Genomic DNA, 4,874 nt, shown 5'->3' on the forward strand with positions numbered 1-4,874 from the left:
TGCTTGCGTAAAGAATTGACGGTTCTCAGTGTATGTACTGAAGTTTAATGGTAAACATTTCTAACACAAGCATCTGCAGTAGACACATTAGGCGTTCTCTATATAAACATGGGCAAGGTTCCATTTGGCGTTGCATAAGTGGTTGCCAGACTGGAAGGGTGGTTGTTGCCAGACTGCCGCTAAATATGGCAGAAATTTTTTTTCTGTAGTTGTGGCTTCTCCGCAAGAGTTTGGTGCTATCCGCGGTGCACTTCTTCGGTGCGGAGCCTAGCAGAAGTCGAGCGCGGTGCTGCTGTGCAATTAAGAGGCCGTTTCAATTCCGTTTTAATTAACGGAAGGAACCGAGCCTAGCAGAAGTCGAGCGCGGTGCTGCCGTGCAATTAAGAGGCCGGTTCAATTCCGTTTTATTTAACGGAAGGAACCGAGCCTAGCAGAAGTCGAGCGTGGCGCTGCTGTGCAATTAAAAGGCCGTTTTAATTAACGGAATAAACCTCCCATTACAGAAGTCGAGGCGCGTTCTCTTGCTGTGTGCGCAGCTGTGCGATTAAGATATCGCGTCTCAGTATTAGGGATTACGGGGAAAACTGATTAGAGTCGCAGGAGGGGATGCGCTGCCCCCCTTCCCCCTTACTCTTCTTTTTTTTTTTCTCTCTCAGCTGATCGTGTCGCGTCGACCGCGCGCTACGACGGGGGACGCTGCGCTTCCGCGGATAGCACCAAACTCTTACGAAACAGCCACAACTACAGAAAATTTTTCTGCCAAATTTAGCGGCAGTCTGGCAACAACCACCCCAAAGTCTGGCAACAGACTTATGCAACGCCAAATAGAACCTTGCCTAAACATGCGGATATTTTGAGAGCGACAAAGCGCTACGAATGAAACACTCACGAATGCTTAAAGCTTGCCCATATTTTCATTTCATACGATATTGTAGCATTCATGCTGCGGCACGTTAGCTGTCCAGCTTGTCGGGAGGAATAACGTGGTCATTTGTGTTTTACGAGTCAACTCACTATTTTTGTGTTCCCAGCGCAGCAACGTGTGGTAGAGAAAGATATAAGAGAGGTACAAAGTAATCACAAGGACATGTTTTCTTAACAGTCTGTATGTCTCATCGCTCATTGCCTGATTGCATAGAATTCTGTTTTACGCCAAGCGATTCTGCGAATTAAGTATTTTCTAATTTAGTAAGTGAAGACAAGCTAACAAGAATAATGAATATGGCTGAGAATGCAGAATAACAAGCAAATATCAAGAAGCTTGGAGCAAATAACGAAAGTAGGATTACATTCGATTTATGAAGATCACTACCATTATAGCACTCACGTTCAAATACCTAAATTTATGACCATAACATGTAGCTGCTTTCTAGGGGAACTTCTGGTAGGTTATCTGATGCTGTGTCAATGCATGTTCATGCAGCCAGATTACAGCACCTGTGCATGTTGATGTGCAGCAGCGTCAAAAATGACACATGTTTTTTAAGATCTTTAGCCTTATTTTTTTCTTTCACATGATAGGCCCTTGCTATAGCCCAGTAAAGTTTGGCTTTCTCCAAAAGCACTGCACAATGCTGAATATTCTCTAGATATTCCTAGACTTGACAGCCGTCTTTGAAGTTGGAATTGATGGACAGACTCGACCGTCAAAATCTGTACACACGCTCGAAGCCTTGGTGTGGCGAAGAAAGGGTACTGCAACGTTCAAAATTGGCAAAGCTGAGCTGCAGCTTCTTGGCACTTTCATGAGAGCTGTAAAAGCATTACGACAGATCTTTTCCTTTAGCGCCGGCAACCACAGCCGAGTTTTTGTTTATTGTGATAGCTCTTTCAGCAGAAACTAAACCATCAATTTTCTTCAAGCTTAAGAAAACATACCTTCCTTCATGTTTCACACACCATTCGGCATACATCAGTAAGCATTGACACAATGAAACCTGTGTTCACCTGTGCAGCTTCCACTGAGAGCGACTTCCGTGCTTTCACCATTTTCGGGCGGCTCTGCCTTTGCTTTCAAATACATCTGCGCACGTCTTGCATCTGAAAAAATTTAGCTGATGGAATTTTCCGTCACAAGTACGCTAGCGCATTTGTGCCAACATTTTCTACACTAAAAGCATCCAGTCATGTTCAGCGATATTCGATAAGTGCCACCCCCTCCTTCTTTAGCCCCCTATCCTTGTGTAGTCGAGGTCGTTTGGCCATTAACAAGCTGAAAGGAGGGGCAAAAGTCTACTGCATCAAAGTGAGATCCCAGTTAAGTTCTTTGCATAACTTTAAAGTTTGCACGTCCGCTTGCATTGCCCTCCCCGAGTATCAGCATTCCCTCCCTATAATGCCAATGTGTGGGGCTGACTTTGTGCCACCCCCCCTCTTCCTGTGCGCACGCACTACCGTTCATTGTATAGTATGCCGCGTTCCTGGCAGCCAGGTTGTCTGTTTCACACTTAGGGGGCATCTCGGAGTGCATGGCACACGCATGGCACAGTCGCGTGTCGCAGTAGCAGACAGCTAACGCGGTTCAACCCTATAGCTACGTTCCTCAAGTGTCTGCGCAGGTGCAATTGCTGCTGCTTACATGCGACTGTACCGTTGGCCACACCGCAATGTCATGTGCACCGAGATTTCTCCTAAATGTAAAACAGACTGTACGTATTAATGAGATCTCACTTATGCGGCTAGCATTAGGAAAACATTCGTAAAGCAATAACTGATTATTGCTACTACTGCTTTTTAACACCAAATGGCAAATGAGTGGTGCTATGTGGATACACCATGATGTGCATTTACTGAAGGAGCGAGCATAATTTTGCTACCTACCGCAAGAGACTCATTTTAAGCCTACTATTTCAAGCGGAAAGGTAAAATGCATGCGTCACTTGTACCAAATATTTTAAACGTAGTCTCTGGGCCCCCGAGAACAGCATTCTATGAGAATCGGTTGCGACTTAAACATAGCAATGGATCAGTAAAGTTTTGGTAGGCTACATGTTCAGCAGAATAGGCCATAAAAATATAAATATAAAAAAAAGTGTTCAGGCCTTACTGGTCATGATCCAAATCAAAGCATATAAACTTCCTGATAAAAGCAATCAGCGATCTGCCGTGACCTAATGCTGCTGCTATGGATGTCACTGTGTGTATCATGTGAGCTGTGCGGGTGCTATCACCCCATGTAATGTAGTCCGCGCCTCGTGTCTTGCGGATGGGCCGCATTTAGGTTTGACCGCCAAACGGTAGGTGGCGCAGAGTTCGCGCGGGTTCGTCATCATGATGGTTAGCGCCAGCAGAGCCGCTCGGCGGCAAGCCTAAGTGGCCGCACAGAAAGCATGAGCGGGTATCTTGAACATTTGGCAGCTGGCATGGATGCTCGACTCACCGTGAGCGACCCACGGGACACGACCCACGGTTGCCGTATCCCGCGGACCCTTGGCAGCAAACAACCATCACGCCAGCCGCGACACGCCAGCAGTGATGCCAACATAAGACAATGTTTTATCCCTAGATTGACCGTTGAAAATTCTCTAGATTACAAGAAAAGTCTCCAGATTATATTCTTAAAGACATTATTTAGGCTGATTAACTGTTAAGTTGTTCTGTATCTTGTTGAAACCAAGTTGTTCTACATCTTGTTAAAAGTAGAAAGAACCATATTAACCACCTCTATGGTTTTTCTTCCTACATGTACTGTGGAGTTCCAAATCAGTTGCTTGCAGATGGCACTGCAGTATTGCCACATACATATTTGTCTGTCAAGTTCACTTTAAACACACACTGAAGACATAAATGTGATAATTCGGGTCAACTGCAAGTCTGTAGAGCCTTTCCTGTGCCTGCAACTTCTGAGATGGCAGCCCATGCTTAATTTTCCACATTTACAACTACTGTTGCATTATTTTCAGTAGATGTAGTACGTTGGTCCTCTTTTACTGGATGGTGTAGGCATGACTTTCCTTTGTATTTTCAATCAGCTCCCTGTTCGGCCAAATATTTTCGTCACTTTTACACTCTCACTTAAAGGGTAGGACGGAAAGACTGAAAAAATCCCAACAAGTCTCGTCTATTGAACCTGTACAACCTTACCCAATTTTCAAGACTACTTTCCCACTGTTCCCCTCTGAGCCTCCTGGTTATTTCCCATGAAGACATTGCTCAGCGAAGGCACAAAGTGAGCGTAAACCTGGTGTGTTTAAGTGCACAAGACAAAATTCATCTTGCATGCTCAACTATTACGAAACTAACTTTCATTTTCCCAACATTCAACATATAACAATCTAGAGTTACAGAACTGCTGTCCCCTTCACTCCTGCCAGCATAACCCCAAGTACGTCTTAAAAAGAAGAACATCAACTGGCCAAAATTATCCCTTTTTACGGCCTTTCTAGTTTAAATAACATGATTACTAAGTAATGCCTTTAATCAGACTGCATAATATGACATTTACGGAGCGCTAATAAGATCCCTAGGCCCAACAAAAAAGATGCCAAATTCCTAGAAAATGGTGAAAATCCATAGATTTAGAAATAAATATCTAGGATTGGCATCACTGCATGCCAGACTCCCGAAAGTTTTCTGTGCAGCAACCTAGCCTCGATATAGGGTGGCACTGCTGGCGATATTCATGACAACGATAATGGTGAGCTCACGCCTGCACAATGGCACCTCTCTTTGAGCGGTTAAACCTAAATGCGGCCTACCCGCGAGACAGGTGTGCGCCACGAGGTGCAAACGACTTTACATGGGGCAGTAGCACCCCTGCAAAGCAATACAACCAATCTTGAACTTGTTGAAATCGTGCATGCACATATTGAAAAAAAATTAGCAAGGAATACAGAGCTATCGAATGTTGTGAAATAAAAGATGTCACATTCATG

Source organism: Rhipicephalus microplus, chromosome 3 (genome assembly GCF_043290135.1).
Source record: "Rhipicephalus microplus isolate Deutch F79 chromosome 3, USDA_Rmic, whole genome shotgun sequence".
Taxonomy (NCBI): domain Eukaryota; kingdom Metazoa; phylum Arthropoda; class Arachnida; order Ixodida; family Ixodidae; genus Rhipicephalus; species Rhipicephalus microplus.